The sequence below is a fragment of the Piliocolobus tephrosceles genome, chromosome 11 (assembly GCF_002776525.5).
Source record: "Piliocolobus tephrosceles isolate RC106 chromosome 11, ASM277652v3, whole genome shotgun sequence".
In the NCBI taxonomy this organism is placed as follows: domain Eukaryota; kingdom Metazoa; phylum Chordata; class Mammalia; order Primates; family Cercopithecidae; genus Piliocolobus; species Piliocolobus tephrosceles.
Genome location: NC_045444.1, coordinates 26,484,182 through 26,498,638, shown reverse-complemented (window position 1 = coordinate 26,498,638; position 14,457 = coordinate 26,484,182). Strand labels below are relative to the sequence as shown.

General features: G+C 36.8%; 1 protein-coding gene and 1 pseudogene across 1 annotated transcript in view; one reads left to right on the top strand and one right to left on the bottom strand.

Moving 5' to 3' along the window:
• LRP1B (LDL receptor related protein 1B) overlaps positions 1-14,457 on the top strand; it is a 1,636,277-nt gene that overhangs the window by 963,521 nt on the left and 658,299 nt on the right. The window lies entirely within an intron of this gene.
• On the bottom strand, positions 652-14,282 carry LOC111525098 (annotated as a pseudogene).

Sequence of the window (14,457 nt, the reverse complement as noted above, 5' to 3'; positions counted from 1 at the left end):
TTTGCCACTGCAGCCTTGGGGAACATTTTTAGTGTTGTGTTGGTGCTTCTCTGACAAAACATGCTTTTAATCAAGACAAACAGTCCCATATTTATGTAAATCCTAAATTCCAAGTATAAGCACTGCAATTGAACTGACGGACTGGAATAAAATAATAAATCCTTAGATTAACTATACGATCTTCTCACAAATTATTTGAATTTCATAAAACTATGAAGTGTTAACATAGAAATGAAATGGCAACTGACTTTATGAAAGATCACACATTGAAACTAAATGAAATCTCAAGCTATGGTGTGGAGTTATTCTGTTACCAGGCAGCACTCCCTCACCATAAAAATAGCAGCTAGCTACTAGTTTCTTAATGCCAAACTAATGATGATTTTGAAGACCAACCTTGCTCACTGTTATACCCGTGACTCAAATGGAGAACTTTTTCTGTCTCCTGATTTCCTTTCTTTTAGCTTTGTTGAGAAGAGCCCTGAAAAGGAAAAAAAAAAAAAAAAAGATCATTGAGTAAAAACATAATCTCCTGGAGTATCATCTTCTTATTGCAGATACCCCTTCACAACAACAGGAGCCTTTCAATCAGCCACACTCCAACAGGTTCCAAGTCAGTATCCTGTAAGGTTCCCATAGACCTGGGGAACTTCATGCAAACTTCTTAGTGGCCATGAACCTCTCCATGTACTTATCATAACCTTCCAGTTCTTGAAATTTCTTGATTTCAAAAAGATTACCTTCCATAGCAAGTGGACAGATATGGGAATCACTGCAGATGCTCTGTGAAACCATGCTGAGCTCAGGACCGTTCTCTTCTAGGTAAAGAATTTTAAGGCAAGGACAGCAAGATATCTTTATTGAGACCTGAGATATCTTCTTCCAGTTGAGGATGAGTTTGATGACCTGCAGCTCTCCTACTATGTCAGGTATACTTTGAATCTGGTTCCTGGAAAGGTCCACCACATCTGGTGGCCTAGGCTACAAAGTTAGGTGATAGTGCTCCCAGCTGGTTCCCAGAGAGGCTCAGGGTCTTGAGGATAAAGAGTCGCCCAAAGGTAGATGGCAACTTTCTCAGGTGACTGCCGTTTAGGCATAGCCTCTCTAGATTTGTTTAGGATTGCATAATCTCATTAGGCAGAGAAGTTTATGTTGTTCAGAGATAGGTTCTTCAGCCGAGGGAACTTCTGTATCGGCAAAAGCAGTAGGTTCTCCATCTTATTGTTGGACAAATCGATGGTCCTGAGATTGCTCATTAGTGTCTGCAATTCTAAGAGGAACTTGGTCAGCCCACGGTCCTTAAACTGGGAGACGGCAGTTTAGTGTGCCCATTCCACTTGAGTACCGAGGGCACCGTTTCCTATACTGGTGCTTCGGCCCACATCTCTCCTATGGCTCAGCTGCCAGATGGTTCAGCAGGGGAACCCCAGGACCTACACTAACCAGGTTGAGTTCCCTGGACTTAGTCCTGGATGGGAACCTGATGATAGTTTTATGTGACATAGAAACCTTCAGAATGAAGACCCAAAGATCGAGGAAAAACTATCCATTTTTTACACTTAGGCTTAATGAAGTATGGACAGGTGTGTAGAAATATGATTGGACAAAAAGGGTATGATCTAATGCTGATAGATGTCTGGGGGGATCCAGCACAGCCTGTCTGCTCTGATTCTTCAGAACCTGTCTGGGCAGCATTTCTTCCTCCAAGATACGGGGCAGACCACCTCTGGAATGAGCATCTTCAATTTATTTATGGCCAGTTCCTAAACAAAAATGTTGGTGTCTTCATCAGGGTTCTCTAAAGGGACAGAACTAATAGGATAGATAAATACATGAAGGGGGGTTTATTAGGAGAATTGACTCACACAGTCATAAGGTGAAGTCCCACAAAAGGCTGCCCACAAGCTGAGGAGCCAGGAAACCAGTCTGAGTCCCAAAACCTCAAAAGTAGGAAAGCCAACAGTGAGCCTTCAGTCTGTGGCTGAAGGCATGAGAGCCCCTGGGAAATCACTGGTGCAGGTACAAGGGTTCAAAAGCTGAAGAACTAGAAGTCTGATATTTGAGGACAAGAAGTATCCAGCATGAGAGAAAGATAGAGGTCAGAAGACTCAGCAAGTCTAGTCTTTCTACATTCCTCTGCCTGCTTTTATCCCAGCTGTGCTGGCAACTGATTAGATGGTACCCATCCAGATTGAAGGTGGGTCTGCCTCTTCCAGTCCACTGACTCAAATGTTAATCTCCTTTGGCAACAGCCTCACAGACACACCCAGGAACAATACTTTGCATCCTTCAATCCAATTAAGTTGACCCTCAATATTAGCCATCATAGTCTGGAAAGGTTAAAATAATATTTTTAGGCTTTATGGCTGGCTTTGGGGAAAGGGGCTGCCAGTTTCTATGACTCGCTCTGGGAAAGAGAGATTCTAGTTACTATGGTTTGCCTAAGGAGAGAATGAAGCATGAAAAACAGGAAGGCAGGAGAGGGTCAGGGAGAGACTTTGCTTCCGAGGTAGCTTCTTAGGCCTTCACTTTGTGATGTTGTTTTCTGAGCCCCAGCAAAACTCTGGCAGTACCATATGATTTCTCACTGTTAAGATTGCTATATTTTCCATCTGGTTTTGTTCATAATTTTATAGAAAAGCAAAAGTGTATTTCATCTTTAAAGTTACAATGAAACATTTTTAAGTGGATAATTTAATCTTCTGGTAATTAATCTCTTCCTGAAATATATAGTGCACCTTGTGCATTCAAAAAAAAAAAAAAAAAAAAAAGCTTTATTCTGTATTTTGTTCACCCCTCTTCTTTTAGAAAAGCAGCAAATTGAGCAAATTGGCCGGGTGTGGTGGCTCACGTTTGTAATCCCAGCACTTTGGGAGGCCGAGGTGGGCAGATCACGAGGTCAGGAGATTGAGACCATCCTGGCTAACATGGTGAAATCCTGTCTCTATAAAAATCCAAAAAAAGCCGGGCGTGGTGGTAGGTGCCTGTGGTCCCAGCTACTCGGGAGACTGAGGCAGGAGAATGGCCTGAACCCGGGAGGCAGAGATGGCAGTGAACTAAGATGGCATCACTGCACTCCAGCCTGGGCGACATAGCGAGACTCCATCTCAAAAAAAAAAAAAAAAAAAAAAAAAGAAAGAAAATCAGCCATTTCACAGTTCAATAAAAATGAACTGACTAGTTCTACTGGACTTTACAAATACAAATTTCTTTTGCTTACTCATTTTCTCTTTTCCATCATCTTCCGTTGATTCCCCCTTTTAAAATATTTTCTTTCTATTCAATGCAATACCTGTCCTTATCCCTCTTGACTTTAAACAGAAAAATAAAATGATGATAGCAGTCTTTTGGCTGGGCATGGTGGCTCACACCTGTAATCTCAACACTTTGGAGGGCTGAGACAGGAGGAGCTCTTGAGCCCAGGAGTTCAAGACAGCCTGGTCGACATAAGGATACTCCCTACCTACAAATAATTTAAAAATTAGCCAGTCATGGTGGTACACGTCTGTGGTCCCAGCTACTCAGGTGACTGTGGCGGGAGCATTGGCTGAGCCCAGGAGATTGAGGCTGCAGTGAGCCATCACTGTGCCACTGTACTTCAGCCTGAGCAAGAGTGAAACCCTGTCTCGAGAGAAAAAATAAAAAAAGAAGGTTTTCAAATTACAGCCATGATTGTTCCATTCCTTTTTCCCCTTGAGTTTTCTTCCATAGTTCTCCCATCTTTTTTTTTATTTTTCTACACTCTTTCCTTCTCTGATTCTTTACAATCTGTCTTTTGCTGAATTGCAGAACTGATTCTGTTTTCTCTAAGTTCACTCCTAATATCTTATTAGTTAAATAAAATGATATTTCATAAATACTACTTTTATAATTTTTATTTTTTATTTAATGTACTCAAATCTCAGTTTTCTCATATATCTCAATACTCAACTACATTTTTCCTCTTTAATTCATTGATTAATAATTTAATCCATTTAGTAATAATTATTGTAATTCAATTATTAATCACTCTTCTCTGAAGTATTGATTTATTTTAGGACCACCTAAAATATGGCTACTGATTGTGATGTGGATAGGAGGCAGGGAAATACTGGGTAGAACGGGTAGGTTCCCCGCGAGGGCCCCAGCCTCAAGCCTGGACCCGCAGCCCAAATTGAGAACTTTACATCCCTGTTTTCCTGCTTGAATGTTGCCTTTTCCAGAACCACCCTGGCCCACCCTGTACTCATAAAAAACCCAGGCTTCACTGCCAGCAGAGCAGCAGAGAAGAAGAGAAAAGAAAAAAACAGCTTGACGTTGGTGAGGAGCAGCTTGACTTCAGAGGGATGGCTTCAGAGGGACGGCTTGATGGCAGGACCTTGCAGAAGAGGTGTTAGTTAAATAAAATGTCATTTTATTTAACTAATAAGGTATTAGGAGTGAACTTAGAGGAAACAGAATCAGTTCTGCAATTCAGCAAAAGCCAGATTGTAAAGAATCAGAAAAGGAAAGAGTGTAGAAAAAAAAAGATGAGAGAACTATGGAAGAAAACTCAAGGGGAAAAAGGAATGGAACAATCATGGCTGCAATTTGGAAAACTTTTTTTTTTTTTTTCCAGTTTGGCCTGGGACAGCTGAACTCCCAAGGAAGATCACCTTTCTGGTCCATCCCCTTTTCAGCTCTCCATCCCACTGAGAGCCATTTTCATAAGCAATAAAATCCCCTGCATTTACCATCTTCAATTCTTTGTGCTACCTGATTCTTCCTGACACCCAGTAAGAGCTCGGGATACAGGGGGTTGTCACACTGAGATGTTAAACACTTAAGCCACCCACGGACAGCAAAGTAAAAGAGTGCACTGTAACATGCCTTCTGAGGCTCTAGGGGCCACACAGAGTTCTGCTCCTGCCTGCACCCAGAAGCATTCCTTCTGGCTCCTGCGAGCACTCACCTGTGTGCTCCCCTTCCTGCGAGGGGTTGAGAGCTGCAGGCTGAGTAAAGGAGCCACCCGCTTCGTAAGTCCAAGTCCTGTGAAGGGGTCAGGGAAAATTTCCTGTTTCAATTGCATTTTCTTCTGGCTCCATTCCTGTTTGTTCGGCAGCCCAATGGCAAATTTGAAGCATATTTCTAGTAACATTGCAAATAACATTATAGCTTTTTTTTTTTTTTAATCTCAGCCTGAATCAGGTTGTATTTTCGCATTAATTTTTTTGTTCTTATTCTCTAATTTTTTTTTTTAATTTTTAGGTTTTTAAAATTATATTTATTTTTTAATTAAAATCATTTCTAGGAAAGAGATTGTGAATATAAGCACAAAAGTGCATACATATAATGGTTGTGTTTTGGTACAGTGTCCACCACCCAAAGCTTAATTTTCACATGCCTCTATGTGTATTTTCTTGGACAACTCCTTTCCACCCTGAACCTTCCCTTATCACCCCAGATATGATTACTGTGGCATTTACATCTCCAGCTATATCAATTTTTTTGTTTGTTTGTTTTGAGGCGGAGTCTCATTCTGTCAGCCAGGCTGGAGTACAGTGGCACGATCTTGTCTCACTGCAACCTCTGCTTCCCAGATTCAAGTGATTCTCATGCTTCAACCTCCTGAGTAGCTTACAAGCATGCACCACCATGCCCAGATAATTTTTGTATTTTTGTAGAGACAGGGTTTCACCATGTTGGCCAGGCTGGTCTCAAACTCCTGACCTCAGGTGATCCTCCTGTCTTGGCTTCCCAAGGTGCTGGGATTACAGGTGTAAGCCTCCGTGCCCAGCCTATCATTTTTCTTGCTATCTAATTCTACTTCCCCAGGTATCATCAGGTCACCTCAAGATTAGTTGGCTAAGAGTACCCTTTGTCTTCTCCCTCAGTTATCCGTAATTCTGTCAATAGCTGCAGTATTGTTTTGGTCTTCAGGGCTCACAACCTCAACTTATCTTTGATGTTCCAAATTTCTTGCTGCCTTCTCTCCCCATGTCTTAATTTTTTCTTCACAGTATTTCTTGGATTCAGATCTCTTTCTACAATTAAGTAGCATCTGCACCACAGCACAAGCCAGGAGATACATATGTTCTAATGATGATGGCAGTCTTCTCTCCAGCAAATTTGTTTTTATCTTCTTGTTTCTCCAGTTTTTGAGGAGGAGGATATTGAAACTGAAAAAAAAAAAAACATAGTATTTTTACTGACAGAAAGAGGAAAATCTGGATTCAGGAAAATGAAAATTAATAGAAAGAGGTCAAGATGAAAAATAAAGTGATAAGCAGATTGGCTGCATTGGGGAGTAGTGAGTGATAAAGTGAAGCCATCAGGGGAATGAAGCTGTGGGGGACTTAAAATCTGGTCATCCATTCTTTTATTTCTCTTTAAAAAATGACAGATTTACATATCAGTTTCCATCCAGATTTTAAAACTATCTCTCTATTATCTATGAAATTAACCTCAAATCTTTCTGTCTGCTATTCAGAGCCTTCTTCATTTTTGTTCATTTTCCCTCTCCAACCTGATGTTTCATCATCATTCACTGTGGGTTTTGACTTTAGGCACATTATTGCCATTTTCATCATGAGTAATGATAGTATATGCACGACTAAGAATGTGTAAAGCGCTTTCATATATATCACTTCATTTAATCATCTTCACATATTCCGTTTACTATCATCTATGACTTAATAATATCTTCCACATTGCCCCTGGAAATTTGAATCCTTTACACTCTTCAAAATTCCCTTATCTACAAATAATTTCTTCAAGTTAATTATTATAATTGTGAATAGCTACCATTTACCCAACACCTAAAATATGATCATTTATTTATTACTTCCAAGAAACCAGATAGTCTTAAATCTTTGATTTTATATCTATGGAAATGAAGACCCAGAAAGGTTACTTCATTTGCTCAGGGTAAGAGATTGTGGCTAAGAGATGCTAGAGCAAAGGTTTTGAACTTTATTCTTACTGACCTCAAAGCAGGAGCATTTACACAATACTGCAAAGACCCAGGTAGTTTGTGCTGTGAGCCCACACACTCCTATGATGCCTTTGAATAGTCAACATATTGTGACCTTACTTTTGTTACCACTTGCATCCACTTTCATAAAAGCTGAGACTGAATCAAAATATTTTATATCCCTTATGAAGCATATGAAAATTTTGCAATAAATGATTATTGAATGTAAGAACTTCCTCTAAGTAGTTGGGTCCTTTCTCTTTTCTTCAATTACTCTCATATTTATGACCTCTCTTCCTCTCTTTCTCTTTCTCTTTTGAAGATCATGCAGGAAGGGTTGAGTTGATTACACTCTTCACTTGCTGCACAGTATTATCATTGGGTCTATGTGAGATTTTTTATTTTCCTCATGCCCTCCCTTGGTTTCTCTTTCTTTCTTAACTTTTATTTCTAAAGCCTACCCCTCTTCCTTACCTCTGTCTCTAGAGGAAATCATTTCAATGTAGTTCATATATTCTCTTATAAAATCTATGTTGTTGTTTTACATACATACCTTTTTAATTATGTAATTGGTATTATACATATTACAGTCTGTCATTTACCCTTTTTAGTCAGCACTGTCTTTATGAGCTGTACACCTACTCTATTACTTCTAATCACTAGGTAGTGTCATAGAGCGTGCACACATCTTTTATGCTTTTCGATTCTGCCATGTAAATACACTCAAGTTGCTGCTACCTTTCTGCACAAATGATAATTCCATACACATACATTTACCTGCATTCTTATAGATGTGGATAAAAATTCCGTTAGGACCAATAACAATCACAGAATGTGCTTCTACTTACAAAGACTAAGTAGAACCAGTTCCTCTTCAGAATGGTTGCATAGTCTACATCTGTACCAACAGTACACTATCTAAGTTCCCGCATCCTTGGCAGCTCTCAAAATTATCCACTCTGTCATTTTCTCCCTAATATATAGGAGTAACATGATATATTGTTGCTTTTGTTGCATTTGTTTTATTTCTCATGAGTTTGAGCACCTCTCCATATACTCACTAACCTTAATTTCCTTTGGTCATTCTCCTATTAAGATTACTGCTTTTTCTTATTAATTTGTAGAAATCAACACTATGTTCTTTTTTTTTTTTTTTTTTTTTTTGAGACGGAGTCTCACTCTGTCGCCCAGGCTGGAGTGCAGTGGCCTGATCTCAGCTCACTGCAAGCTCCACCTCCCGGGTTCACGCCATTCTCCTGCCTCAGCCTCCCGAGTTGCTGGGACTACAGGCGCCGCCACGTCGCCCGGCTAGTTTTTTTTTTTTTTTTTTTTTTTTTTTGTAGTTTTTAGTAGAGACGAGGTTTCACCGTGTTAGCCAGGATGGTCTCGATCTCCTGACCTCGTGATCCGCCCGTCTCGGCCTCCCAAAGTGCTGGGATTACAGGCTTGAGCCACCGCGCCCGACCACTATGTTCTAAACTTTAGACATTTCAGATATCGCCTCCATCCGGTCGCCCATCTATGAACTTCATCCATAGTGGCCTCTGTTGAACAAGTCCTCTTTGTCTGTGTCTGCTTCCCTCACTTACCCCTTTGTTTGATTCATTTTTTGCATATTTCTTCTTCCTCGCATAATCATTTTCATCATATTTAGGATCTTCTAGGCTTGTTATTCATTCATTGATTTTTATAATTATCATTTATTCTTTTATGCAATCAAAAATATTTAAAATCTAGTAAAATCAAAAATATTTAAATCTAGTAAAAGACACTGGACTGTATCCTAGAAATGCAGGTTTTGTTGTTCCACCTCTTACCTGAATGAGTGGTCTTCTCTCTCACTCTCTCTCCCTCACACACACCCCGAATGAAGATTCTTACAACTTGTTAATTAAAAGAATTGGTGAGTTAAGAAAGCAAATCACGAACTTGACATATAAAGCAGAGATATTTTAAAAATCCAGAAATACTTGGGAAAGTGATTACTAAGAGAGAAACAAAAATTGGCTCTTAAAAAAATGTGAAAGATAGCTGATGACATCATCTTGTATATGTATAGTTTGAATAATACTTGAAAGTTCATCCCGGCCTTCATTCTACAGATTCTATTTCCTCTGCCTACCTATATATTATACTTCAGAAATATTTAACTATCATTCATTCCCAATATGGCTATAGATGGAGAAATGGAGGGAAGCAAGTCATGATATATATTGGGTCAGATAAATAATATACCATTTACCAATTCATAAGTTGCTACTGTGTACAATAAATGTATCTGATGATGGGAGGGAAAAGTTCAAATAAATTCTTAAATGTAAGAACAGAAAATACAGTAAAAACTCTGAAGTAGCAGGAGAGAAAACATCGTAACAGTAATATCACTTTTTGTTTGATGATATTATATATATGGTAAAGAATCAGGGGATTTCACACAGAATTGCTAGTTGTATGGTTGTAATAGCAATTTACCCTGAAAGGATCTGAAGAAGTACTATTTTTCTTAGACAACTCATCTGCTACTTTCATAGTCTGTCTGATAAAAATCATTCTGCAAATCCGTAATGGGACTAAAAGAAAAACAAAGAAGACAATTGTACATAGACGATAACAGTCTTCTGAGTGTTTTCTAAAAGCTTCTTGTAATGCACTAGATTTATAAAAATGAAATTCATCACTTATACAAAGTATAAATTGTAACCTCCTTTATTTTGTACATATCTCATCCTTATAATGTGCTAAAGGAGGAAGATTTTAGGCTACTTCTCTCTTAAGAGGATAATATGCTGGTTTGATCTGTTAAATTCAGTCATTTATGAGACAGAAGCTAGTATACTGGAAGAATTGTTAGAAAACAGTAAAAATGGATGGTTACTTCACATATTATTTATATTCATTCTAAATGGATTTGCCCTAAAAGAGGTTAATATAGCTATGTCAAGATGGAAACAAACTAGAAGATTCTTCATTTATTTTATCTCCAAATACTTTTTTACAAAGTTTCATTTAATTAAAGTAAAAACCATTATAAGAAGGGATTTTAAAATTCTATCTTCATGATTTCCCACTGGTTTATGAAATAACATATTGGACTATTCATTACAACTTTATTTTCTCAAAGGGGAAATAGTAATCTAATAAGTCAACAGAGATCTTAAAAGAGGAGGCGCTTGAAGAAGATATCTAGATTAAGAGTTCGAATAGAAAATCATTTGAAAATTTACACTTTGATTTTTGATCTTTGGTAAACTAGTTTTTTTATTTGTTCATTTTATTTTAGTCAAGCATGATTCAGTAAATATTTATCAAACAAGTGTTTTCTCAACATAAAATGACTATAAAAGATACAAGAACTTGAAGATTGTGAGCAGTTTTAATAAGATAGTCAATGTAAAGGTCATTGTTCAAAGAAAACAGATGTGCTTTTAATCACTTTTCATTTTGTAAACTCAAACATGTTTGGAAATAGTGGGAATAATGTATTCAACAGCCAATATTTTTAAATATTTAGAATATGTCATACATGATTTAAATGATTTTCTGGAAGTAATAAAACATTAGATAACTTTGAAGCCCTCTGTGTATGCATTTCTCCATCCCCAGAATCAGCCTCTTTTGTGAGCCTGGTGTATCTGTTCTATCCTTACAGTTTGTGTTTTTAAACGACATTTAACACTGTGCTTTTATATGTACACAAGTTATGTACATTATGTAACCCATCTTAAACTAGTCTTTGTTTTTTTTTCTCATAAATATGATTTTGAGATTTAACTGCTCTATAACATTATCCTCTATAAAAAGATTACAGTTTGCCATTCCTCTGTTTGTGGCCATTAAGGTTCTTTCTAGGAGTTTGCTATATCAAACTATGTTGTAGTAAATGACCTTATGATGTCTACATATGAAAATGTAAACAAGTTGAACTACATATTCAAGAGTATGTGCATCTTCATTTACACATGTTTAAGTCTATTAGAGCCAAATATATCTCCAAAATAGTTGTAGAAATACACACTACCATCAATACTTTGTGAAAGTTCCTCATTCTCCAAATCTTTGCTAACACTAGCTACCATTGTGGGTCAAATTGCTTCTCCTCCACTTACTAGCTGTGTGACTTTGACATGGTAGTTATATAATTTCTCTGTGTCTCTGTTTCTTCCTATGTAAAATGGGGGTGACATCACCTACCTCATAAGGCTTTGTGAGGACTGTGTAAATTGGGATTTATAAATGTTTAAGAATGACTGGACCCGGTGGCTTACATCTGTAATCCCAGCACTTTAGGAGGCCAAGGCGAGCGGATCACTTGAGGCCAGGAGTTCGAGACCATCCTGGCCAACATGGAGAAACCCTGTCTCTATTAAAAATATAAAAAATAACTGGGTATGGTAGCACATGTCTGTAATCACAGCTATTCAGATGGCTGAAACATGAGAATTGCTTGAGCCTGGGAGGCAGAGGTTTCAATGAGTCAAGATCACACCACTGTACTCCAGCCTGGGCAACAGAGTGAGACTCTATCTCAAAAAGAAAAGTTTAAGAATAATTATAGTATATAGGAAGCACTCCATGTGTGATGTTTTGATAATTCTTGGACTTCCAATTTTGCCCAGTAAAATGGGTGTGGTCTTGCTGTTTTAATTGGTGTAAACTTTTCTTAATATTCTCAATTACTACGTGACTTCATTATGGACTAGTAACAAAGTCTGTGGACTGGCAGCAGTCGATGTAGATAACCCGAGTACCAGTTTGTTAAATTACTTTTAGTCTTGTAGGTTGTTCTTTTTTACACATTAGATGGGAGGATATAATTTTACTATTAAATCAATGTTTGTAATGCTTATATATCATTTCAAATTTTCTTTTTTTCTTTTTTTTTTTTTTTGAGATGGAATCTCACTTTGTTACCCAGGCTGGAGCATAGTAGTGTGATCTAGGCTCACTGCAACCTCTGCCTCCCAGGTTCAAGAGACTCTCCTGCCTCAGCCTCCTGAGTAGCTGGGATTACAGGCACATGCCACCATGTCTGGATAATTTTGTACTTTTAGTAGAAATGGGATTTCACCATGTTGGCCAGGCTGGTCTTGAGCTCCTGACCTCAGGTGATCCACGAGACTTGACTTCCCAAAGTGCTGGGATTACAGGCATGAGCCACTGCACCCGGACTTCTATTTCTTTTTAAGTCAATTTTGCTAACACATTTCTCTAAGAATTAACTTATTTTACATATTTTCAAGTGTATTATTAAAATACATATCTTACTCATTTGTTTTTTTTTGTTTTGAGGTGGAGTCTTGCTCTGTCACCTTTTTTTTATTTTCTATATTTTCTATTTTCACTCTTCCTACTGTTAATTTATCGCTATGTATGTGTATATATGTATATGCATATGTATATGTATATGCAATATGTCTATGTATATGTGTGTATATATATATAATCAAGTCTGCCATAGCTCTAATCTATATTTTGTTATTCTTTTAAACAAATGGCTTTGGGTTTGCTAGTAATATCTTTTGTCGTATTGTATCAATTTCTGTGGTTATATTTGTTGTTATTTTCAAATTTGAGTTAATTTATTTTTATTTTCTGAATTCTTTGAGTTGAAATATTATTCCATTAATTTTTCTAATAATAATTTCTCTATTTTATTCAACTAACTCTAATGCACAGAAAAGAAACAGAACTAAATTGTTGGAATTCTTTGTTTTCTTAATGTAGATAGAAAATTTTTCAGATCTGAGGAAGGTTATAGGAATGACTAAATGAGCTAAAAATTAATGATATATGTGAAGCTGGACTGTTAACAGTGAGTTACAAGTAGTATTTGTACAGTTTTATGCCCTTTACAAGTTTTTACAGTCATTACTACATTTTTTAAATAACAAATGTATTTAGATATAATTTACATACCATAAGATCCACTTTTATAAAGTACACAATTCAGTTTAACTGTTACAGCTATTTAATTTTTGAACACTGTAGTCACCCCAAAACAAACCCCATGCCCATTAGCAATCATTTCCCATTAATACCTCCCCTCAGCCCTAGAAACCACTAATCTATTTTCTACCCCTAAAAATTTGCCTCTTCTGGACATTTAATATAAATATAATCACACAATATGTGTTTTATGACTAGCTTCTTTCACTTGGCATAATGTTTTCATTTGTTTTAGCATACATCAGTAATTATTTTCTTTGTATTGATGAATAATATATCTATCATGTGGATAGACAACATTTTTTTATTCATCAGTTGATGGGCATATGAATTATTTCCATTTTTGGTTATGAATAATGTTGCTATGAATATGCACCAGTTTTTTGTGAACATGCATTTTTAATTATCTTTGGTGTACAATTAGAATTGGAATTTTTGCTGGGTCATATGGTAACTCAATATTTAACGTTTTAAGGAAGAGCCAAACTGTTTTCCGAAGTGACTGCATTTTTTTTTAATAGCCAACTGGCAGTGTATGAGGGTTCTAATTTCTCTACATCCTTGCCATCAGCTGTGTCATCCAGCTTTCTTATTATAATCATCTTAGTCGGTGAATAAGTCTTAGTCTCATAGCTAAGAAACGTTGCCTAATCGAAGGTGGCTAAGATATATGCCTGTGTGTTCTTCTAATAGTAGTGTACTTTTAGTTTTTACATTTAAGTGTGTAATACAGTTTGAGTTAGTTTTTGTCTATGATATGAGATAAGTCTGAATGTAAGTGGAGGAAAAATTGTCTTTCCAAGAAACAGTGCTGGGAGAACTAGATTTTCACATGCAATTGAATGATATCTGAACCTATCTTATACCATATACAAAAATTAATTCAAATTGCATCAAAGACCTAACATAAGAGCTAATCCAAAATTAGATATATTTTTTTTAAACAACTGTGCATCCAACACAAACATTTCCTTTATTTTAAAAATGCTAGATGCGGGATATTAAATTTTAAGAGTATTTGTTTTATTGGGAACTATCTGGAACTATTCTGTACATGTTTTTGATATACATTTTTTCAGTTAGCTCTAGTCACAATAATGTCATACAGAAAAAACAATACTGTGCAATAAATAACTGCAATATCTAAGTGATCACAACAATATACATCAGTATGTCTCACAGTAATTAGTTTAGGGTTTGATACATTTTGGAAATAACATAATTTTAGTAACTTTCAGATACTGAAACATTCTTTTAGACACAATAATACTAAAAGAAACTTTAATCTCATATCCGTTTTCAAAACTTCTTTCCTTTCTCTCTACTCAGGCCTATTTCAGGCTAAAAGAAACCAGTGAGGAATGATATAGTTACGATTTTTTTGGACTCTGCAGAAAGCCGCCATCTCCTCTCTCAATGGAAGCACTCCCTAACTATAAGTCCAACAACTTCTTCACAGAAATCCTTTTCTGTTGTTGTTGGATATTTCTTCTCTGTGGATCTGTAAATATAGGGTAATTAGCTAAGAGAATATAAGAGAATAGCAAAGTTAGTTTTAGCCAAATCTTAGAAATTCCTAT